This window comes from Cebus imitator, unplaced genomic scaffold, assembly GCF_001604975.1.
Source record: "Cebus imitator isolate Cc_AM_T3 unplaced genomic scaffold, Cebus_imitator-1.0 Scaffold453, whole genome shotgun sequence".
NCBI classification, from domain to species: domain Eukaryota; kingdom Metazoa; phylum Chordata; class Mammalia; order Primates; family Cebidae; genus Cebus; species Cebus imitator.
In genome coordinates, this window is record NW_016107768.1 from 794,167 (window position 1) to 819,548 (window position 25,382).

Sequence of the window (25,382 nt, forward strand, 5' to 3'; positions counted from 1 at the left end):
AAATGCAACAGGAGAAGAGAGAGAGAGGGAATCCTACTGGGAAATCTGGGAAGGCTTTGGGGGAAGTGTGTGATTTGTCAGGGATATAAAGATAGGTAAGACTCAAGTGCTAGAAATGGGCAGAGGGCAGTGGAGGAAGGAGTGAGTGTGAGGAAGCCACAACGTGCAGGCAGAAGAAGGGGCTGTTTCTTCCAGAGATTTGTAACCTGGAAGAAGAGTTGTTTTTCCAGAGCTCACAAAGTCTGACCCATTTTCACAGCGACCCTGGGGAGGAGCAACTAGTGCAAGCCAGGTGCAGCCGGAGAAGTGGCCTCAAAGGTTAGTGGTGAAGAAAGCCTGTTGTGGATACTTAGAAAGTCTTTTCCGAAAGGGAGCCATCTGGTGCTTAGTACCAACCAAGCTTCTTTCTGATTTTCCAGGCTTCTGGGCGCTGGTGGCTGATGCACAGTCCCTTTGGGCTTTGTGAGGGTGGAGGGACTGGTGGTGGCTTTCTGGGCTGTAAGAGGCTGCATCTCATGCCTGAGGTCCCAGCCTCTGCACCTCTGCGGAGTATGGTCCCCATGGTGAGCTGATGAGCTGACAGCTGTCTCTTTAGAGGCCCCCCGGGTCTTCTCTGCCTCCGTGTGCGTGTCCCCTTGCAGAAAGCATGGAAGGTTTCTAATCCCGGCCAGTCACATCTGGGAAAAACAACCCAAATGTTAATCCATCTGGAGAGAGAACTAATCCATATCTTCTGCTGTCTGTATCTTTTATTTTTCATCTCTGGATCTTTAAATCTAATTATGAAGCCAGAACGAGCCCCCTGCAAGCCTGTCTCTTACCCTTCAGGCAGCCTTTAAACGTTCCTTTGTGCATGGTCTCCTTATGCTCCTAACAGAGCTCCTTTCATCTGAATGTGGCACAGCTCTTTAAACAGAGAAACAAAGCCTCACTACACCCCCATGAGGAAAGAAGCAATCATAACTTGCTCTGACCGTGGCTGAGAGATGAAGGAATGGGCGTCCACTTGGTTAAGGAGTCCCAGCTGCGGTGGTCTTCTCAAAACGACGAGAGCACTAGCCACAACATCCTGCCTGTGTGTATTTTCCCAGAAGTGGACCCAGGTTCAAGAAGGAGTTTTGTATATTTCTTCCTAAAGGGGCTCCTCCTCTTGTGCCCTGTGTTTAAAAAAATAGTATCAATCAGTCACCCAAGCTTGGATATTTCCACTCTCGGGGCAGCGAAGACTTACCTGATATTTCAGTGGTCGTGACTCTTCTGCCTCTTCTCTCTGATACTCTGGGGTACCCTGCTAGCCTGGATTGCTGTCATGGCGTGCCCTCCTCAGTCTCTGTTTTTATTGTACTTTCCTCCTAATCTACCCTCCAGGCTGCTGTCAGAATAATCTTTCTAAAAGACGGACTTAGTTAAGTCATGCCTCTGCTTAAAATCCTTCTTCTATAGGATAAGATGGAAACTCCTTAGCCGACATAAAAGCTCCAGGCTCTACCTGTGCAAGCCTACCTGGCACCTGGACCTCTCTGAACTCTCTACAGCCAGCGTTTTGGAATTAGTTCCTGTTTCCTGGAAATGATGCCTCCTCTTGTGGTCTATGTGGTAATCCGACCCTCCTGCCTGTCATTCTACCTGTCTTCAAAATCCACCTTAAGGGTGGTCTCCACTCTGAACGTCAAATGGAAATGACTGCTGCTCCTTTGTGGTGCTTTGTATTTTCATTGGTTTTCTGTTGGAGCACACAATAAGATGATTATACGTTCTCCCTGTTTACATATTCTCACTTCACTTCTAAATAGCCTGTGCATTTCTCCTAGACAAGTGCTGTGTCTTATTCAGCTTGGCCTTGTTGGTACCCAGTTTAGTGCTTTGCTTTGAAGATAGTAGTCACTCAATAAAGTTTGCTACATAAGTAGAATTATCACATCTGTCTGTGGGAAAGAACATTTACAGATAGGGAAATTGAGGCTGAGGATGTTCCTACACTCATGCTGTTAATTAAAGTACTGATACAATCTGAAACTCAAGTCTTCTGGTTTCTAGGCCATTATACTTCTTTAGATCCTAAAACCAACAACTCTAGGAAGCTGCTTTAGGGAAGAGTTTATATTCATCTACATGTTCCAGATGATGTTAATTTATATACCCAATCAATATTTTTGTGGGTTTAGTATAAAGCAGGCACCGTGCTAGACATTGCAATTATAGAAGTATACAGACAAAAAATATCCCTTCTTACAATAAACTTTCTACTTGGACAAACAGACACAAAACAGATAAAGAAGTAAATAAATGTGAGGAGAGCAGGCAGGGGCCAGATCAGGTATAAACTTGAAAGCCATCATAAGGTGCCTGGATTTTGTTCTAAAGAATAACCAGAAACCATTGGTGGCTTTAAAGGAGGGAATTTGATGACTGTGTGGACATGAATTTGGCAGAGAGTAGATGAGGGGAACATGAGTTTAAGAGTTACTGTAGTTTCTGGAGAGATATGCTGGTGGGGCAGTAGAAGTGAAAGAACTGAACTGATTTGTTTTAGAGAAGACCTGCCAGTGCTTGTTGATGGACTGGTTGCGGTTAGCATTCTTGGTCTGGAATAGTCTTAAGACATGGCTGTCATCTGCCTGCCTCTCAGCATCATGCTGATAGCTGAAGAGGCATTGAGTTGGTATCTTGAGTCATTGAGGGCACCCAGCATTCGGTCATCACCAGCTATGTCCATGAACAAGCCCACAACACTTTATTATGTAAACAGTGTTATTGAAGCCCTTCTTTGGGATTCAGACTTTTTCTTGTACTCCCAAAGGCAAAGGATGATGGCAGTAGGGCCCTGGTCCTGGGCCAGTCTGGATCTGAGGATGACCTTGAGGATCTGACAGTAGGGCCAGTATGGTATAGGAGCATGGGACTTGAAGCTGTACAGTCTCATTTTCAAGTTCTTGTTCAACTATTTACTAGCAATGTAACTTTGGGAAGAAATTTTTAACCTCTCTGAACCTTAGTTATCTTATTTGTAAAATGGGCATCAAAAATACATACCTCACAGAGTTGGTGTGAAAACTAATGACACAAGTAAAGCCCAGGAAGGGGTCAGGGGTCAAGAAGAAAACTCGAGGAAAGGCAGGAGCAGTCCTTGCCTCCCCTGGTACCAGCTTGGCCTTGACATAACTGTACCACTGAAAATCAGAACTGAAAATCAGAATTTTCGCATTCCTAGCTGGGTGCTCACCAAATTTTAGGGAAAACAATTTTTCCCTCCTTGGTTCTGGCACTTTGAGGAGGTATAGTATGGAGGACAAAGGAATTATTGTAACTAGTCAGTGGTGCACTTTTCTTTGTCCCAGTGAGGATGATAACGGCAGGGTAGATTTATGACAACATGATGAAGATATCCATCTTCAGCCAGTACTGCAGCAGCCTCTGGTGTTGATTCTGGATTTGAGGGTAAGGTGGAAGCTATAAGAGGAGCCTCCTGTAAGAATCCTTCTCTTATTGAATTTCCCATAAATGTGTGGTTTTCAGTGGTAATAGAGAAGGATATCTCTGTGGGCAGATGTTGGCTGCTGTGGCATAAATTTTTCCTGGTGGGAGGCAAGGGGCGGTCTTCAGATAGGAAACCAAGACTTGTGGGTCTTAGGTGGGCATGAAAAAGCATTTCCTGGCCTTCTCTGAGCTTTGGCCTTTTGAAAATAACTTTGAAGAGTCTGAGGCAGGGATCACAAAGCTGATTTACCTTTGATTGACTGGTAGTTGATGCTGGAGTACTAAGGCTAAGTCTTCATTCAGTAAGGAAGAATGGTGTGGTTGATTAGTGATGTCTGCCATGAGCAGCCAAGGGAAGACTGCAGGATGTACGCTATGGATTCATCATCTCTGGTGTGGAGGTTCAGGAGGGCCATCTAGGATGGCAGGGACTAAATGTGCCCTTGTAGCTCCATGTACATTTAGCTCCTTACTAAATAAAAATGGATAAACTATTATTGTATAAACCAAATGATCTGGTTGCTTGTTATTTTCTGTTTATCTTTTTTTTGATCCCTGAGCCATTAGTTTAACTTTCTAAAGATTTTATGGCTGGGTCTCTGCTTTGTCATGTGGGACTGGAGGAGAGCACATGTCTGGGCAAGAGTATAAAGGGGAAGTACAAGTCCCTGAGAACAGTGGTGCTGGCAGCGGACGTCACCCAAAGACCCCAGGAAGAAGGTGAACCTGAGTCCACCTGCCCCCTTCCCACATATGAATTTTCCCTCCATTGTTAACTGTAGTCAGGCTGAATTCGTGTAGGAGGCATTTCATTCTTTTTCTAGCTTCACCTTTTTGACAATCTACCTTTTTGAGACTCTGTCACCCAGGCTGGAGTGCTGTGGCAATTATAGCTCACTGCAACCTCGGATTTCTGGGCTCACATGATCCTCCTGCCTTGGCCTCCCAAGTGCTAGTATTACAGGCATGAGCCACTGCACCTGGCCCTGTTTCATCAGGAAAAGAAGGCAAAATACATTGAAGGGGATGTAAACCAAGAATAATTAAACTGAGTATTTACCAAGTATTTTTGTGTATTTTATCTCACAACTGCTTTATGTGGTAATTACTACTGTCACCATCTAGTATTTGATGAAATACATTTGGAGAGGACCAGAAACAGGCCTGAGGTCTCCAATCTGGCAAAAGGCAGAGTCACACCCCAGACCCAGGCCTGCTAGTCCCTAGCATGTATGCTGCTTGACCCTGCCACGCCGCCCCTAGAGGAGAGCTTGGGGTTTGTGGTCCTGATGGAGCCTCCAGTCAGGGGATGGGCTCTGAGACGGTTGAACCCAGGCTGGGATTGCAGCCCAGTTCTGGGCGAGAGAGCTTCACTAGGCCACTGGGCATACAGGAGAGGGCTAGGAAGCTATTGTGCTCTTTGAGCCAGGGAAGTGAACAGCTTCCCTGCTGAGTGAGATAGCTGTGAATCGAGGTGCCCACAGCACCTGCCAGACTGCGGAGCGCTGGAGACTAAAAGCCTGACAGACATTGTATTCAAGAGACCCCTCTGGGCTTCCTGTCTGGTCCTCTGTGCTAAAAATGCTTTCAACCACAGGGTTTGCTCTACGGCTTTTTTATTAATAAAACTTTCAGAGCACTGCATGAGGTGGTAGCTATGTGACTTTCACTGAGTGGGAATTGTATACCTCAATCACCAAGCAAGGCAGCCTTGTGTTCTTTCTGTGTATGTGTGTGTAGTGGTGCTGGTGGGGGTGGGGTGCTGAGGGGAGGCAGATGTAATTTGATGTCATTGTGAATATTTTTAGAAACTTTTGAATACTCTGTAGTTGTACTATCTGTACTTTGGTCCTCGTGTTATTGTTCAGTTGAAAAAATACTAACTGCTAATTACAATAAACAAAATATTTTATTTCTCTGAAAAAAAAAAAAAGATGTCTGCTTGAAGCAGACTAAAATACCTACTTGGAATTTAAAAAAATGCCTATGACAGGCACACCCAAGACAATATTTTATCACAGTGACATCTGTATAGCTTGAAAACAAGGAAGCCTCTCTTTATACCTTCTGTCTGAATGCGGTGGCGCGGAGATCAAAGGGGTTTTGTGTGTAAAGTTTAAACGGAAGCCTGGCTTTTGTGTGGCTAAATAGCAATGCTTACTCCAGCATTGCTCCCGTCTGGTTTCAGTGTGTAGACAGATGCCTGGGGACTTTTCTATGAGCTAGCAAGAAAGGAGGTGGGATTTGCAGCCTCCCATTTCACAGATAAGGAGGGGACAGAGAGGAGGAGAGAGAGAGCACAGGCCACCCTGTGGGATGTCAGCTCTGCCACTACTGTGTGGCCTGAGGCATGTTCGCTTACCTCTCTGAGTCTCTTATGCAAAATGAACGTTAGCTGTTGTGCATAGGCAGAAATCATTTAGCACAGCGTTTACGTAGGAGTGTTGATGCAGCATTGGCTATTATTTTTAAAATGTGCTCAATAAATATGGGGTGAATGAATGAAGAATATTTGTTCCAATCGCAAGATGCTTCAGGCAGCCTTTTCAATTTTAAGTTACACCAGGAAGAAAGCCTAATGAAGTGCCAGCCTCCCCCAGGAACCTTGTAACTTCTGATTGTCTCCAACAAGGACGGCACTAATCTTCCTGTTTGACTGTGGGCATCTGTACTCCGCAGCGGCAGCAGCCAGGACGCTCTTACTGGAGTGAGAAGGGCCAACATGGCAGGGCTGGGAAGAGCTGCCCCAGCTATATATAGCTGATGCTTAGGGACCTCTTGCCACGTGCCAGCATTTTATGCATAGAACAACAACCCCGCCACTAGGCAGCATTATTATCCCCATTTTACAGATGATTAACCTGGAACAAAGAGGTTCCACTAGGAAGTCTCCCCAGGTCCCACAGCTTTGTAAGTGACAAAACTGGGATGTGAACTCAGCCCCATCATTCTGGCTCCAAGATTCCCCCTGGGCCTCTGCCCTATTGCCTCCCCAGAGCCTGTAATGCTGAGAGTGCCCTGAATACGATTTGTAAGTTCGGATGCATGTTGGGAACAGAGCATCGGTTCTGTGATCCACAGAAGCCCTGCTGAGAGGTACTCAGAGTAGACAAGCCTAGTAGCCTGGCTGAAATCTCGGCCGTATGCACACACACCTGTTTATGGGTAGTCTTCAGCATTTCACGGGGCTTATACAGGGAGGCGAGAAATAGCATAAAGACCACGGGAACGCTGTGTAACTAAATTAAAGAATTCTGAAGACAGGTGAAGGAATGAGTATCCAAATGTTTTGTGCTTGCTGGAAGGGCTCACACAGATTCATCTGATTTTCACTTACCCTTAGACATTATTTAGGCTTGCCTATCTGGGCTGATGTTAAAGTCACAGTCATCACTAGTGTGTCCCCGTCCCTTAGGAGCTCTCTCTCTGCTTCCGGCGAGGGCCGCTGACAGTCGCAGAGGTGGTGATGGGTAGATAGACTCCAGAATGTGCCCTGGTTCTACACCCACCTACCTTGCCTCTCCAGGGAGTACAGAACTGTGTAAATCAGCTGTGAGAAGGGCTTAGCAATTAAGGAAGCTGACACCTGGGTGATTGCTCCATCCCCAGTGGTTTCCAGACCTTTTTGAGCTGGAATCTCTATGTTAAATTAAAATCCTACTGAGACACCCTGTGTGACGGTCTGGTGGAAACCAGGGGGTCTGGGAGCCCTGACCCTCTATTGTGATGTAATCCTGGGGGCAGAGAAAAGTAGGTTGAAAGTCCCAGTGGGCAGCTCTCACAGTTTCTCTTTATAACTGAGAAAACCAGCTTGGCCCTGTTCTGTCTCCATTCCTCTCTTCTGGGCGCCTGTAATCCACAGGTTACAAACAGATATAGCTAGAGCACAGGCAGCATTGAAAGGTACTTCTAAGGTGCCAGATTTAACATGCATTCTATTTCAGTCTTTCCTAATAAATGAGGGCTGGTGTGATGAAAAGTGTTCGAAAAGTAGAAGAGTTTAGAGGCTGAGGGTATGAAGTTTACAGTCAGCCCAGACACTTACTAGTTGTGTGACCCTGGGCAAGATTCTTAGTCTTTCTGTGCCTCAGTTTTCGCATCTGTAAAATGGGAATTAGATAATAGTAAAGTATCTCTTTGGGTGGTTATGAGACTTCGATAGAGTAATATATGTGGTGCCCTAGAACCATTCCTGGCACATGGTAAGTACTCAATAAGTCGTCTTTTCTCTCCTCCCATAAGTGAATTTCAGGACACACTAAGGTATACATGACAAACTTTCTGAAAACCAGCTTTTTTTTTTTTTCCAGTGGGGGCGAGGGGAAAGAAGAGCAGACCAGCATTGGAAAGAAGAGAAAGGGATTTCTTGAAAGGCAGAAAAGTCACAGAAAAAGGAGCCCACAGTATGTGGAAGACATGATAGAACACTTGCTACCAGATTTTCAGCAATCTAAGAAATGGGGCTGCATCTGGCATGAACGTAAGGGAAGAAAGACTGGCTGGAATTTTATATAACAGTTTTGCTTATGAACCAGCACTACCTCACCCAACCATTTTACTATAAGTCGTTTTCTTTCTTTTTCTTTTGGAGCTGGACTCTCTTTTATTAGGTGAGATGCTGAGATATTTGGGGCCCGTGGTCCTGCTCCAGGTGCTAGGCTGGAAACGCATCACGTGTTCTGGCCAGGAGACTTCCTGAGGGGTTGAAGAAGGGTGTGGGGTAGAGGTGCCAGGTTACTGGGGAAATTGCTCGCCTACTAAATATAGTGGATGATTATGTAGTTATTCTGTTGATTTTTTCCTAATCACAGTTTACTGAAGGCCTTAACCTTTAGAATTCTTAATAGCAGTGGTGCTGAAAAAGCTCTCCTGGTATCCTTCCATAACAAACATCTTCAAATAGTAATTAAGGCAATGTATTGTTACCTTGGTTACACAGAACCATCCCCAGAGCATGACTGCATGATGCCCAGAGCCAGCGATGTCAGGAACTAAGCCAACCTCAGGGGAGCTGAGGCAGGACATGGGTGGGCCTGGGAATCTGAGGGCTAAGGCTAGGCTTACTACTGATATAAGGGAGGCTGGTGAGGGGACCCTGCCTATTAAAACTCCATTTCTATGGAAGCTGAGAACAACAAGAGCTGAGTCCAACATGAATGTTAAGATCTGGCATTGAAAATAAAGGAAATGATGGACTTATACATCACAGTGTATAAGTAATCATATGTAGGGCAATTATAAGACATCTATAATACAGGACATCATAGAAATAATCATTATTAAGGGAGTGATAATACTGTAAGGAAGATATGATGGCCTGAGACATATTTCTCTCTTGTCCCTCACAATTTTCACTTTTGACAACACTTTGATTCTAGAGTCTGGGGCCAAATCGTTTAGTTTGGTGAGGGTGCCTGGTAGCATGGGGAAGAAATGCCACAGCTGGAAGGATGATTTTGTTGGTACTGATTCTGGTGGTTATCTTGGCCTTTGGCTTGCAGAAGGAGGGCCCTAGGGTCAAGATCACTATATTTTAGTCCAGTTTTGTATCACTGGAAGGAAATACTTTAGATTGGGTAGTTTATAAGAAAAGAGATTTAACTGGCTCACAGTTCTGCAGGCTGTACAGGAAGCATGATGCTGGCATCTGGAAAGGCCTCAGGAAGCTTACAATCATGGTGGAAGGCAAAGGGGGAGTAGCCCTTCATATGGCAAAAGCAGGAGCAAGAGAAGGGGAGGTGCCACACACTTTTAAATGGCTAGATCTCAGGAGAACTCACTATTGCAAAGATAGCACCAAGAGGATGATGCTAAAACATTCATGAGAAATCTACCCCCATATCTAATTACCTGCCACCAGGCCCCACCTCCAACATTGGAGATTACATTTCAAATGAGATTTGGGCAGGGATATACATCCAAACTATATCAATCATGCGAGGATATACAGAAACAAAAGGATAGACAGATTCTGGCTTTCTAGAAAAAGCAGAAGCCCAAGGGGAATTCATCTCCAACCTCCAACATTTTGAGGGGAGAGCAGGATAATTTGAAAGGAGCTCAAAGCTGCTCTGAGGCGCCCCTGAAATCATCCAGTTTGTAATTTCTTAAATTTAACAAGTATTTGTTGAGGTTCCAGCCACTATTTTGAGTTTGAAGGATGGGGAGTAGGGAAATAAGAGTAAATCAACATACTCTCTGAATATAGTTTAAACCTAATGAGCAGTCTAGTTGATGTGAACACGAAGAACGCAAGGTAGCAATGGGGAAGTCGGGCTCCAGCCTCATGCTCTCAACTTGGAGCACTGGGGTTAAGGACTTCTAAATACCATTGTGGCCCATGGTCCATGTTGGTGTGTTCACCCATGTCTCAGGTAGGGGCCAGTTGGTAGAGAAACTCTTACAAAGCCTCATCTCCCCTGCTTTGTATGGGAAATTCTACTCAGGTCTGGGGGACTTTAATTTGTAACAACTTATTGTTTTACAAACCTTGTCTTTCACTTCAGAGAGGCTATCCCTACATACCCTTAGTCATTAGGTTTCCCAAAGCCTTACATCATGGCAGTGAGTTTTGGCCATAGCACCTGAAAAAATGAACTTGCCTCATGTTTATTCTTGTCCCTTTGAGGAAAGAGAAGTAGAAAAGTGAAGAAGGTCCATCAGAAAGCCAGCTGCCCATTTAGTCCCTCTTCATGTTTTGAGGAAAGACAGCCAGTCCAGATAATTAGTCAGAAACCTGATGAAGGATTTGTTCAAAGTTCAGTCACAGTCTGGGATGGAGAACTCTGCATGCCCACTTCCCTTGTTAATAGCTTTGCTGACCTTCTCCAAAGAAAAAGTCATTAGAATGTTGAGTTATGATCTGTTTCTTGTAAAATCTCACCAGTCACCCATTTATAGCCCTGTATTTCAACCAATTCTAATTACCTTCTAGAATATACTTCTCCCAGCCCTTGAAGAATATTGTAAACCCTGATCCATGCAGTCAAGCATACTTCTTGGTTAGAAAGCTGATTGTGACCTGATATACACACACATTTCCACAAACACCCCCTCCCTTTTCCCAAGAGCCACATAATTATCTATAGGGCTCTCCAGGGCTCCAGAGAGCTGGTGTCATTTGTCATTTGGTTATTTAATGTTGGAAGATGACATTTCATGGAGAATGTTTTGTGTCAGAAAACTAATGAGGAAAAGCAAAATACTCTCGTGTCTCTTTCCATCATTTTCTGCATCCCCCTGGGGAGGTTCTCTCCTTCCCACCCATTACTGAGCATCATCTGAAGTTGGTGGCCATCTTCTTCCTTCACCTCTGGAGGGTGAGATGGATCAGATCAGAGTCCATGGGGGAACTTGAGTCATGGGGTTCTTGCATCATTTTTGCTTTGTTCCTGCAAAATAGTCACAGATTTAAAAAGCTCTCTGTTGTCTTGTGAAGTCAAGAGCTCTTTGATACATCTTGAACTTGGCTGTGTCTAGTGGATTTCCCTCTGCTAACCCTCTGTTATATATTAGTCTCTATCATTTGAGACGATTCAATGACTCAAAGATTTTTGGAGATCTCTGGGTTTGTTTTTTTTTTTTAAATGGTTTGAATAGGACTAAAATCACTAGCACTGCTGAGAGGCAACATTTTTATAGACTTTCTAAATCTCTCCACTGCCGAGAAGAAATAAAAAAAAGGCAGCAGCATTTCTCTTGTCTCTTTATTTCTAATCACTTTTTCCTTCTAACGGGACTGGAGCACCATGAGAAATGTCGCTCTTTTACGGCAAGGACTCATTTGCCCATAACGAACACTGAGTACAAAAGCAAATTAAAAAAAAACAACCCTATGCTTAGAGAGACCATTAGGAACGATTTGACATTTATCGAACAACAGATGGCGATTAAAAACATAAAAGCTAGATTGCCTTGCTAGAAACAAAGGGTAGTTCTACTGAAGAAGTCTAACGTTTCAATTAAAATACCTCTCAATGTCAATTAAATCATATGAAGATAAGTCTGAAAATGGTTTCTAGCTGCACTATAATCAACAGTGCAGTTAAAATCCTCATCAAGAAGCACCCAAGTTTTTAGTTTGACAGTTTGCTAAAAGATTAGCTGGAGCTTCAAGAAACCATTTTCTTTAGTGTAGGGTTCAAAAGGTAAACATTTAACCAGGAGGGCTTCATATGTATTAAACAGATTTATTTCCACGATGAGAAGAAAGCCTCACTGCCTTTGCTTTGTTTCAAATCTCATGCACTTTTCAGTATGGATTAGGCATTAGTGAGGGGTGGAAAAATAACCCCATTATTTCCACAACAAGGATCTCGTTTTAATGATGCTCATATTCTTTTGCGAAGCAGTGAGTTGGAGTGAGAGCGGTGATTTGGTAGTGAGACAGATCTTGGGTTGAATCTCAGCCTGGTCACTTTTAGCTAGTGTCTTGAATGATCAGAATCTGTTTTCCCATTTGTAAAATTCCTACACAATATTACTTTTCTTGGATTGCCTGGTACCTTCTAGGGACTCAGTGAAATGAGCCCTATCTTTAGCTCTCAGTTGGCTGAACCTTGTGACACGATCTAGTCTAGGCAGATCTTACTAAAAGTGAGCTCAGTGGATACCAGTTCTGCTACATGTTTTATGCCAAATGGTTACTGTGCGTTTTGGCTTGAAATGTGTCCCTTTCCAAATTCATATGTTGAAATCCTAATGCCTATTACTTCCGAATGTGATTTTATTTGGAAACAGGGTTGTGGCAGGTGCAATCAGTCAAGTTAAGATGAGGTCATACTGGAGTAGGGAAGGCTGCTAACCTAGCATGAGTGGTGTCCTCATTATAAAAGAAACGTGGAGGTAGACACACACACAAGGAGAACACTATGTGAACATGAGGCAGAGATCAGAGGTATCTACAAGCCAAGGAAGGCCAAAGATTGCCAGCAAACCCCCAGAAGCTGGGGAAGGCGGGAACACGGATTCTCCCTCACAGCCCTCAGAAGGAACCAACAACCCGCCTGACACCTTGATCTTGGTCTTCCAGCCTCCAAAGCTGGGAGACAATAAATTTCTGTTGTTTAAACCACTCTGTTTGTGGTACTTTGTTACTTTGTTAGCAAACTAATACATGATGTCAAATACACTTGGTAAAAATTGGTACAGCATCCTGCTTTTGAAGATCCATAATAAAACACTTTATCAAATGCAAGTCTCTGAGAAATTTTACTAATGAGAATTATCTCCATCTTTATTCAGTGTTTCCCAAACATTTGACCATGGAAGACTTTTCTCCCCTGAATAAATACTGATTTGCTTGATTTGGGAAAAAATACTCTTGAATGTTTTACGTTTAAGCCTACCTCCACCTTAGCCTCCAGGAGTTCTGCTTCAGCTCTGGCTCCCTCGCCAGCGGCAACAGCCACTGAACCATGTGCTTAGCATCATTGCAGAGTGAATGGGGATCCTTGTCCTTTGCCCTCTTTGTCAGCAACCTTCCCTGGTGCATTTTTCCCCTTTCCCCATCTCTGCTGTCCAGGGTAAGGCGTTGCTTGAGAAAGTCATGGAACCCAGTCCGGTTCCATGGTAGTACAATGTAGTGCTTTTTGAGCCGAGCCTCCATTGCTGCAGCTGCTGCTGAGTCCTTATATTTTTGTGTTTCTCAATTCATCATTTGGCGTGTGGCCTACTGTGAGCCAGTTCTTGTGCTAGTGATTCGGTAGGTAGGCGAGGAGGAGCAGGCACTGAGGCATCCCTTCTTTCAACTGTTGATGGCCTAGCAGAGGAGTTAACCTTAGTGTGAGAGAAAATCATTAACAAAAACACTTTCATGTTGAAACAGAAAAGGGAATAAAGGGCGAATAAGAGTTTGCTAGCCAGACAAGGGTAGGAGATTGTATTTCAGGCAGAATAAATAGCAGGTGTATGTATTCAGAATATTTCAAGTCCTGGTCAGATGTGAGGTTACAAGTTTGGGGAGAATAGGACATGAAGCTAGGAAGGAGGCAGGGATATAAGCACTACAGGCTAAAGGACTAGCTGTTTATCTGGGAGGGAATGGGGAGTCATTGATCACTGCGTAGAGTGATGAGATTTTCATTCGCGAAAGGTCACGATGGGATTGTAAGTGACATTAATTTTCCTTGTCCTTTTTGGTGTGTTCAAAATTGTCATTCAACTTTTGTTTTAGAAAATGTTATATAATTGTTGCATAATTATATTTTTATTAAAAAGGTTTTAAAAATTAGACATATATGGAGAAATTTCTGGCTTTTCTTATTACTCTCCTCATCAACTTACATTCCCTCCCAATAGGTATGGTTTATTGTTCAGTCCCTCATTTATCTTTCAATGCATCTGTGGGTATGTATACATGGACATGCACACATACATGCTTGCATATACACACATATACATACATTTGTATACACACATTGTGATTCAAATTTGTTAATTAAAAAACACAAATACAATCATGCTGTGTCTTTGGTGACTTGTATTTTTCACAATAACAATGTTCTGGGAGTCTTTTACATATGGGTATCTTATTCTTTATAAAGGTTTCATAGTATCCCATAGAATGAATGAAACAGTTTATTTTAGCCACTTCCTCTTTAGAGAAAAGTGTTGTTACAAGAATCACTTCAAAGATATTTTGTTCACACATTTTTGTGCCCATATACAAATATTTCTTTAAGGTTTCTAGAAATATATTGTTTGATCAAAGAGTGTAGAATTTAAAGTCCTGAAAAATATAGTCAAAAATGACTTTGAAAATAGCCTCAGTGGTTTACTCTTGTACTTGTTTCCCAAGGATTGAAATTATCAATATTTTAAATTTCTTTGAATTTACTGGGCTTAAATTTTAAAAATATTCATTTTCATTATTTTGAATGAGGTTGAGAATCTTCTTCTATGAACACTGCCTATTTGTATTTATTATTGTAAGTTGCCAGTTCTTTTCCCTTCTCAATTTTAAAAATTGAGACTTTCATATTTATCTTATTTATAGAAATTTATTATATAATTTGGTAAATTCTGTCATTTTAATAATATTTAATAATTTCTTTCAATATAACACTTCTCTTTTGACTTTATTTTGACTTTTACTATAAGGAAATTTAAAATTTATATAAAGTACATCTGACAGTTTCTTTTATGATTTCTTGTTATTGCCTCATGCTTAGGAAAGAGTTTCCTACACTAGAATAATTTCAAAATTAGATTTTTCCTTTACTGTTTTATAGCTTCTAGAACATCAAAGAGTTTGTTTTTGCACACAGTGAACTATTGGAAGCTAAGTTTTCCAAAAGCCTAACCAATGGCTCAACACTATTTATTGAATAATAAACTCTTATAACCAGAAATCTATATTTCAAAGAGATACCTCAATTTAGTGTCACTGTACAAACTGGACTGGAAGGGATCAAAGAGAACAGCTGGGAGAGGGACAGGAATACTACCTTCCTTGTTAAAGCACACCCCAGGGTTTGTTACTAAAAAGAAAGCTTTCAGATCAGGAAAGCTAGCAGCCTGAACAAAGGAATTGGCTTTGGCAGCAGTAAAGGTGACTTAGTAAACAGGCTGTAAAATTGAAAGAGCTTTAGGAATAGAATAAATAAGGGTTTGTAACTGATCGAGAGACGGGAAGGAATCCTGTGTGATTCCGAGGTTTCCAACATTGGTAACAAATACGAAGGAATTTCCTGGACAAGAGAGTGGATTGAACATACTGAAATATGCTTCCCAGCCGAAATTCATCGAAATCCTAGGCAAGACATTTAAAATATTCAAAAAAGTCACACCTCAAAGCAAGAAGGGAGTTCTCCAATGCTAAAATCAAAAGGGGAATGCAAAGTAGTGAGTAGAAGACAAAATCACCTTGCCCAAGGGCGGCTTGACATCAACATTGGCATCGGCAGCTTTTTCAACATCATCACGGGGACAAAGTTCAGTTTATAAACTCTGGGTCAGGGTAGACTCAGAAATTGGATTCCTCGTATGAGGCTTTGGGCTACAAATGTGTTTCCCCACTCCCCACTTTTTTTTTACAGGGAGGAAAAAAAAAATAACACTGTCCACTAGACAGAAGTTGTAGCCTGAAGCAAGCTTCTGCCTCAGATGAGGGTTGGAAATGATCTTACCAGGGCTGGGTCACAGTTCCAGGACTGTGTCTTGTACATGTTTGGGGCCCAAACGTATGCTGCCTGTGTGATACAAGAACTCTGAGGCCATAAACTAACTTAAAAACTGGTCTGGGGCTGGTTAAGCTCATAGTGCTTTGGCAGAGCAACTGTAAAATTGGCCAACTGGAAGACTAAGAAGTAGAATAATTAGAGCTAGATAGATACATGCCAGAATTCCACATCTAGACACTTAATAGTGCAAATGCATAATAGCAATTATAATGAGAAATCCTAAAAGCCAATAAAGAGAAAAATAAAGAGGGTAACTATAATCTCACAGTAAGAATGGCTTACTTCTCCTCAGCAGCAATAGTTATGCTAAAGTAGTGGGTATATTTTCAAAGTTATGAGGGAAAATATTTGGGTTGCTAGAAATTTCTAATGAATCAACTTGACATTTATTTATTTATTCTTCTTTTCAGATGATCACCCAGCCTGGAGGGCAGTGGTATGATCTCAGCTCACTGCAAACTCTGCCTCCCAGGTTCAAGTGATTTTCCTGCCTCAGCCTCCTGAGTAGCTGGAATTACAGGCACCTGCTACCACACCCAGCTGATTTTTGTATTTTTAGTAGAGAGGGGGTTTCACCATGTTGGCCAGGCTGGTCTCAAACTCCTGACCTCAGATAATCCACCCGCCTCGGCCTCTCAAAGTTCTGGGATTAAAGGCGTGAGCTCCCACTCCTGGCTGACTCAACCTAGCATTTAAGACTGAGGATATTTTGCGCTTCTTGGAAATGTATCGTGTGCCGTTTTACTGATTTGAAACATTAAATGGAAGAGTGAAGGTAAGATAAAAATATTTTAGGCCTACTAGAATGTAAAAAATGTCCTGCCCACAGTAATATTAATGGATTGCTGTTATCAGAACAATCACGAAACGATAAACTTTAGTTTGAATAAAAAAGTATTCTGAGGGAAAAAGTGAGATGCAAAAAGCAAAGAGAATAAATGGTGGTAAATCTAAATTGACATTAAAATAAATGAGAATAATAGTAATATTGCTCATAATATGCTTCAAATAAGATGAAACCAAAATATCAAAACGAACAAACAAAAAACCCACCATAGCACAATAACAGAGGAGTTAGAGGAGGGATTTCTGAAGAGAGCTGAAGTATGCAGAAGTCCTAATTTGGTTTGGAAGAAAGAGTTATATGTACCAACTGTCCCTCTGAAGGAAAAAATTCAAATTTCTCCCTTTCTCTCTCTCTCTGTCTCTCTCTATATATAGCGTGCGTGTACACATATATACATATATATGAAAAATTAGTTATTATTATTAAAGGAACAAATATAGGCTGTATAACTTTAAGTGGGTAAAGGAAAATAAAGGAAACGAAGAAAATGTGATTAATTAACAGAAACCAGGAGAAGACAATAAATGAAGCATAGCAAATAGAAAACACCAGCGATGATGGCAGAAATGAGTTCTAACAGTATGAACAATGAGGCTGACTCTACATATTGACATTGGTTCTATTGTGTATGATGAATTCAGGCCAAGCAGACAATGACATAGTCCTGGAGATTCTGCTGTGTGGGGAGGAGGAGGGAGATAAATGTGTCCTAAATTGGTCTACAACTGAAGGGAATAATTTATCCTGCCTGGTCAGGGGAGAGGATTTTTTTCTTCCTCCTGCTAGAAGCTTTAGCTCCTTTGGATCCATCAGCCTCTTTGCAGCCATGAGGGCACCTAGCCTTGGATGAAGCTGAGAGGGGCACAGTAGAGAGCTGGAAACTTTTAGGTTCTTGAGGGCATCACTGAGTCATTGATCATATTGCACCTGGAACCTGTCCTACCTCTGGACTACTGGTTATGAAGGTAATGCATTTCCTTATTGTTAAAGTGGTATCAGCCGAGATTATTTATTGCCTGAAGCTGAAACATTTTAATTGTTACGTTGGGTATTTTAACAGTCAAAACAGAAACAGAGATTTAGCTCACTTATTAAAAGGCAGAATCTTAGGAGTTAAAAAATGAACAAATAACCAAACAAACAACAATAACAAAAAAACTAAGCAGCAGTTTACCAATGTGTGAATGCATGGTTTAGAAGAAATGTCTCTGAAATAAAAGAATATGGAAAGATTAAAATTAAGTGGAAGAAAAAAGTTATACCAGGCAATTATGAACCAAAAAGAAAGCTAGCATAGCAATATAAATGCCAGACAAAACAGAATTTAAGATGAATAAACCTAGAGAATGCACAGAGAAAAAATTTATACGAATACAAGGAACAATCCACAAAGAACATGAACCTAAGTATATAGCCCCAAATTAAAGCAAAATTAAGAGTTGCATGGAGAAATTGACAAACTGTAATAAAATGAAAATAATATAGAACAAAATGCTATTTACAACATTAATAAAACTAAAACATACTAAGAAAAAAAACATAATAAAAATATGTAAGGTCCCTGGTATGGGCAAAGACTTCATGACTAAAACACCAAAAGCAATGGCAACAGAAGCCAAAATTGACAAATGGGATCTAATTAAACTAAAGAGCTTCTGCACAGCAAAAGAAACTATCTTCAGAGTGAACAGGCAGCCTACAAAATGGGAGAAAATTTTTGAAATCTATCCATCTGACAAAGGGCTAATATCCAGAATCTACAAATAACTTAAATAAATTTTACAAGAATAAAACAACTCCATTAAAAAGCGGGTGAAGGATATGAACAGACACTTCTCAAAGAAGACATTTATGCAGCCAACAAGCCTATGAAGAAAAGCTCATCATCACTGGTCATTAGATAAATGCAAATCAAAACCACAATGAGATACCATCTCACGCCAGTTAGAATGGTTATCATTTAAAAAGTCCAGAAACAACAGATCCTGGAGAGGTTGTGGAGAAATCGGAATGCTTTTACACTGTTGGTGGGAGTGTAAATTAGTTCAACCATTATGGAAGACAGTGTGGCGATTCTTCAAGGATCTAGAACTAGAAATGCCATTTGACCCAGAAATCCCATTACTGGGTATATTCCAAAGGATTATAAATCATTCTACTATAAAGTTGCATTCACACATACATTTATTGCAGCACTGTTTACAATAGCAAAGACTTGGAACCAATCCAAGTGCCCATCAATGATGAACTGGATAAAGAAAATGTGGCACATATACACCATGGAATACTATGCAGCCGTACAAAGGGATGAATTCATGTCCTTTGTAGGGACATGGATGAAGATGGAAACCATCATTCTCAGCAAACTAACACAATAACAGAAAACCAAATGCCGCATGTTCGTACTCATAAGTGGGAGCGGAACAATGAGAACACATGGACACAGGGAGGGGAACATCATACACCAAGGCTTGTTGGGGGGTGAGGGCTAGGGGAGAGGTAGCATTAGGAGAAATACCTAACGTAGATGATGGGTTGATGGGTGCAGCAAACCACCATGGCACATGTATACTTATGGAACAAACCTGCACGTTCTGCACATGTATCTTAGAACTTAAAGTATAATAATAAAAAAATTAAACTAAAAAATTCAAACTGAGAGGAAAAAATATCTAAGATCTTAATGGAGAAAATTATCAAATATTACTGATGGACATAAAAGAAGATGTGAATAAATTAGAGATATAAAATATTCATGGATGGCAAGACTAGACATCAAAGATGAAAAATTTCCCCCAATTTTTTTTTATAAATGCAACTCATTCCCAATCCCCATCAAAATCTCAATAGAATGTTTTGCATACCTTGTAAAGTGTTCTTAAAATTCATATGAATAGAAAAGGATGCAAGATAAGCCAAGACAATTTTGAAAAAGAATAATAATAAGCGGGTATCCACTTTGCCAGGCAGTTACTACAAAGCTATTATATTGCAAACAACATGCGGCTGTTAGAAGAATTTATAGGTAAATCAGGAGAATAGCACAGAGACCACAGAAACTGACTTAGACATGGAACTTGGTTTGTTACTGAAATGACATCAAAATCAGTTGGGGGATGGGGGGGGGAAGATATCCTATAAAATACATGATGTTGAAACAAATGACTTTCTGCAAGGAAAAAAATAGAAAGTAGATTTTTTACTTCACACCATACACAAATTTCAGCCAAAAATGTGAAAAATGAAACTCTAAATCTACTAGGGAAAATATCTTGAAAATACATAGGAAAAATGTGAACTTGAGATAAGGAATTCTTTAAAATGATTTAAAAAAACACAATTAATTAAGTAAATGATAGAAAAATTTGACTCCATCAAAGCAAAAATATTCCATAAACAAGGATTAAAAACAAGTGATGGACTAGAAGTTATTTTCTGCTTACATGATAAAGAAGCAGTATCTAGAATAATAAAAATCCCTAAAAATGATTAAAAAAAGACAAATAGAAAAGAGAAAAAAATTTCAAAAGATATAGAAGATAAATCCTAGTAGAGAGATGAATGAACAATAAATATAAGAAATGCAAAAAATTATTCATTTCATTCGTTATCCGGAAAATGACATCTAAAATAGGGAACAACATTTTCCTTTCTGTCTGTTAAAAAGTAAAGTAAAACAATGCCCAGTATTAGTGTGCATGTGGAAAAAGATATGTAATAAGCCATTGAAAGGAAAAACATACTGTTCATTCAAGCTGCTACTTTACTATTTTTTTCTTCTGCTTATTTTTTTCACCCCTGTGTACTGGCTCTGGCACTGGATATAGCTGATGGGCAGATTGTATGATATGATTTTTTGAATGAATGAATGAACGAATGAATGAGTGAATCCTTCCAAAGAAATCAGGTATCATCTCTCCCTCCTTGACACCCCACCTCATTTTGTTTGTACCTTTTTACGGGTCCTACCTTATTTTGCCTCTATGGAGTCATTTGTTAATGTGTCTACTTGTCTTACTTTACCCTTCACTCTCGTTATTCTAAAATTTTTGAAGGCTGAGACTGTTTAATATCCAATTTTCCTATAATTCAAAGCATGCTACCTTGGATATAAAAGGTGCTCAATAAGTACTTGTTAAATGTAATTCAAGTAAAAATTATGTAATCTTCACTAGAAAAATGTGCTGGCCATGAGACCGTTATTTACCAGTGAACCTCCAAGAACGTTCATGTATCAATTTAGTTGACTTAGTTGCCTATGAATATACAAGATATTTTTATACCAGCCATATATTTTAAACTTTGGAGGAGAAAAAGCTTCATTGGATTTATGTACTTATTTTAGGAAAAATTGTGCTTAGAGCAAGTGAGAATTAAGGTCACAATCTAGACATCCTGCAAATGTACTAGAATTTCCTTAAAATTGGATTTTCCTTTCCTCTGACCACTGATGGTCTCTTGACTTTTTTATTACTAAAGACAACAGGATCAAGGAGTGACTTTGGAGCTCCTGGAAAGTGAGTTTTGATTTAATTATGTTTCACTGTATGAACTGCAAATTGATTCACATTGGTAGAAAGAGAGAGGCAGAAAAACAGTAATTCTGCTCCATTTTCTCTGCCCTTTTCTTTCTCACATCAATACCTTCATCTCTGCCTCTCCTTTCCACCTAGCTATTCGTACTGCTTTTCACCCTTCTCAGACTGTTCAATTATAACTTACTGCCATGGATTAAAAGTCTCTATCTTATGCCTATATCTGTTTCAGCTTTTCCTTATCGGCACACAATTTATCTTTCTCAGGGATGAAGAAAGAGGACATTTGGTGTAGTAAAGACATGTATTCTATAAAATACCTCAGAAAAAAACTACCATTATTTAATGAGTGTACTCTGGTGATTTAGGAAATAAAATACTCACCTAGACAAGGGGAAAATTTAGCAACCCAGGATGCCTGGGCATCACTGGGCAGAAATAATTGCTAATTAGTATCCTACTAGCTTGGGAGCATTAATTTGCTTTGGGGGAATCTGCTTTCTACACCCAAAGTGTATTTTGCTCATTTTAGCTTGCTATATGGGATGAGAGAAGAATGACAATTACTAAAATAGTTTCATCTCAGTAATTCAATCTAATGAAGACTTGTCATTTGAATGATTATTCAGTAGCTGGTTCTTGTTTTTCTGCCAAGTTTTCAGAAAAACAAACTCAGATTTTCCTCACTTCTGAAAAAACATAGCCCTTCTTTAAAATAATTGAGAGAATTTTATTCACAGATACAGGAATGCTTACAAAAGAATTGTCATCCTATGTGACTATGTAAGCAGAGAGAAAAGGAAAGAAGATATTTTTTGAAACATTTAATTTTTATTTCAGAACATACCAAGCAATAATATACAATAAAATGCTTCAAATTGATATCTTTAATTTTCTCCTGGAAAGAAAAGTTGTCATCTATTTTATGATTTATTGAAGCTAAAGGCATATGTGAGAACAAATTTTATGATTAATTAAATGAAATTACTTGTGCATAATACTCGTAATGATATTATCTTTGAATTAAAATTCACTTGAATAAGATTGATGACATTTTCAATCAGCAGATTAATTAAACTCTTTTGTTAATTACACATAAGTCAATATGTTTGGATTATATATCAATCAATATACTGAAGCAACATCCACTTACTTTGCTCTGGAAAACTGCTTTGCTGATATTTTTCCAGTAGCTTTATTTTAGAAGTTGGATTTCTTTTATTTTCTTTATATCAGTGGCCTCAATAGTTGGCCAATTTAGATGTGAAAATAATTATTGCAAGTATATGTATGTGTGTGTGTGTGTGTGTGTGTGTGTGTGTGTGTGTATATATATATATATATATATATATATATATATAGTGTGTGTGTGTGTGTGTGTGTGTGTGTTTCTTTTTTTCATCATTGCAAAAATCTTTCTTGGATTCTGATAATTCCTTCAATGATTATTCTTGCAACCAAATTTCATCATTGCCATGCTCAGATTTTTTTGTTAGAACAATGATGGAACTGGAACTGACGAAGTCTGCAGCTGCACTGCCAGGCCTGATGCTTGTCTAATTTGAACTGTTATCGGCTGTTCTGCTTCCTACTTGCAAGCAGGGAAATGGCTAAAATGAAATCTTCTATTGTGTTTAACATTCTGAAGAATTGTTAGTTTTTTAGATATCTTACCCTTCCTTTGACAATTTATCCCCCCCCACCCCAAATCCCATTTCTGGAGATTTAATTCCTAATGAATTCATATTTGCCATTGTAGATAGTCGCTGGGGAAAAGTGAATAGTGCTTTTTTGACACAAAGCCACAGAAAGAGAAATTTTCTTATGCCTTGGTATGCGTTTGAGTCAGCGATAAGGCCCTAGACTGCGAACTTTTTGTTTTGAATGACTCTGTGCAGTGCAATAAAACCAAATGGTGTGGTTGGACAATCAATCCAGAGCCTCTCCTCCTCCGTCAATTTCTGAGCATTTATTTTCTATATTTTTATTCACTGGGCCAAATTCTCCTTTCAGTCTGGCAAGAGTTTACATGCTACAAATAGCTACCCTTGAATGAGTGGGAGTTTTCTAGGCCCTCATCAGAGAATCCAGTTTTGGGCTGTCATTTAGCTCCTGTTGAAGCCTGGCTGAGACAATTGATATTTGAGAAGCGCAGTTTATAGGTGTGCAGTTTCTCGTCTGTGTGTGCTGAGCTGTATTCATGATCACCAGAAACATCGACATGTAGTGCTCATTAGCTTAGCCTTTCCCAGTAAAAACTCTATCATGAATCATGTTTTAGTATTAGGTCTTTATATATTTTTTTAAAAAATCCATTAATACCAGAAACAGTGAAGTGAAGAATATTTCTGTAGCTTCTGTAAAAACTGCTTAAAGATACTGCCCATTATGTTGTTCAATGTTCCTTGCGCAAGAACTCATGCGATCAATTCCTTTAAAAATTTATTCAGGAAAAAGTTTGTCTTTATCAAAGAAGTGAGAGTTTTTCTTTTTTCAGAGCAGGGACACCATATCCTTTATTGTTTCTGTTTCTGCATTGGCTGTCAGGAAGCTCACAATGAAAGTAAATGTTGTATCATAAGACAAGAGGATGAGAAATCACAGGCAGGTTCCAAGAAGAGTATACCAGTTAATCTTTCTTTGCCCTCTTTATATTTATCTGTTCATTTATTGATTTAATGGACATTTATTAAAGGATGACTGTGCTCCAAGCACTGTCCCAAATGTTGGATAGAAGAACATGGTCCTTTCCCTGGATGGGATTATAGCCTAAGAGGGGACAAAATAAATAGACACATCTACCAATGAGAGGAGCTCAAGAATTGATGAAGGCATGAGGTACTGCAGGGGGTTGAATAAGAAAGCACCAAGTCCTGCTTGGAGGCATAAGGGAAGGTGTCCTTGATGAATCGTGTAGAATAAATCCTGAATGGACAGAGTCAGAGTGGAGCACAGAACACCAAGGCACACAGGGAGGGAAGAGTTATAAAATGAAGGTGGAGAGAAAGCAAAACCTAAATGTTAAAGATCTTAGTGCCTTGCCTAGGAGTTTGTGATTTATCCTCTGGGTAATAAGGATTAGTAAAAGTATTTCAAGCATGGTGGCGGCATGATGGGATTTTCAGTTTAGAAAGCCTTTTGGTCACCTAGAGAAAGACAATTTGGGAAGGGGCCAAGAAAGAATCAGCGATCCCAGTGAGAGGCTGGTGGAAATGTACAGGAGCGCCTACACTAAGGCTGGGCACAGGAGAGAAGTGAAGTAGAGAGAGGGATGGAATCAGAATTAATAAGATTTGGTGTCCAGTTAATGTTGGACATGACAGGAGGGAGTGGAAAGGATGACAACCCAGGTTTCTGGCTTAGATGGATCATGACGAAAGGAGAGAATATGGAAAGAGAAACAGGTTGTGACTGTGTGGGTTGAGAGATGATGCATTAAATTTTGCCTGTGTGGAGATGAGGTGCCTGAGAAATAGATGATGGAAGATGCTTTGCAAGTGGCTAGATGTATGGGTCTGGACCTCAGGAGAGAAATCAGAACTAAGGCTGTAGATCTGGGAGTCATTTCTGCGTGGGTGGTAGGCGATTCCCTTGAGAAGAGTAGGAAGTAGGAGTACAGAACAGGGCTGAGGATATGGAGGTGACACTGTTTAAGGGATGGGCAGAAATATAGGGGACCTTCAGAGTTCCTCAGGAGGCATAGGTAGAGAAGACCGGAGAGACCTTGGAAAAATGGCGTTGGCCTGATCATCCTAATGTGTTTGTGGTGAGTCTGTGAGGTTAACCCATGGGCATCTCAAATTCAATATGTTGAAGGCTGAGTTCAACATACAGTTTGAGAATAGCCTGTGGTAAACAAGAAAGGATGATTTAGGAGGATGATCTTCCTTCTGTTCTCCACATTACCTTCTGATCTCCCTTTGAAGTGGAAATCCATCCATATTCCAATTCAGACACCAAAGGATCACCTCTGAGTACTCATAAGCAGCCACCAAGCCTTAGAAGGACGATCCAATTTTTATTAAGCTCTGCTCTTTTTCTTCCTCCCACTTTGGGCATGGGTTTTTGGCAGTAGCCACAAGGATCCTTGACTCTGGTCTTGCTCTCGAAATCAAATTTACTCATATCACCTCAATGCTAAATATCATCCAGGAAATTCCTATTTCCTGCCAGACAAAGTCCAAAGCCTTAGCTTGATATACAACACTATTTAAACAGTATAGTACAGCCATTTTGAGGCAGCCATTTTGATTTCATTCTTTTGCAAAATATAAAGAAAGCAAAATATTTTCCTTATTTCTCAGCTTCACTCCATTGCTGTGCCTTCCTCTGACCTTCTGC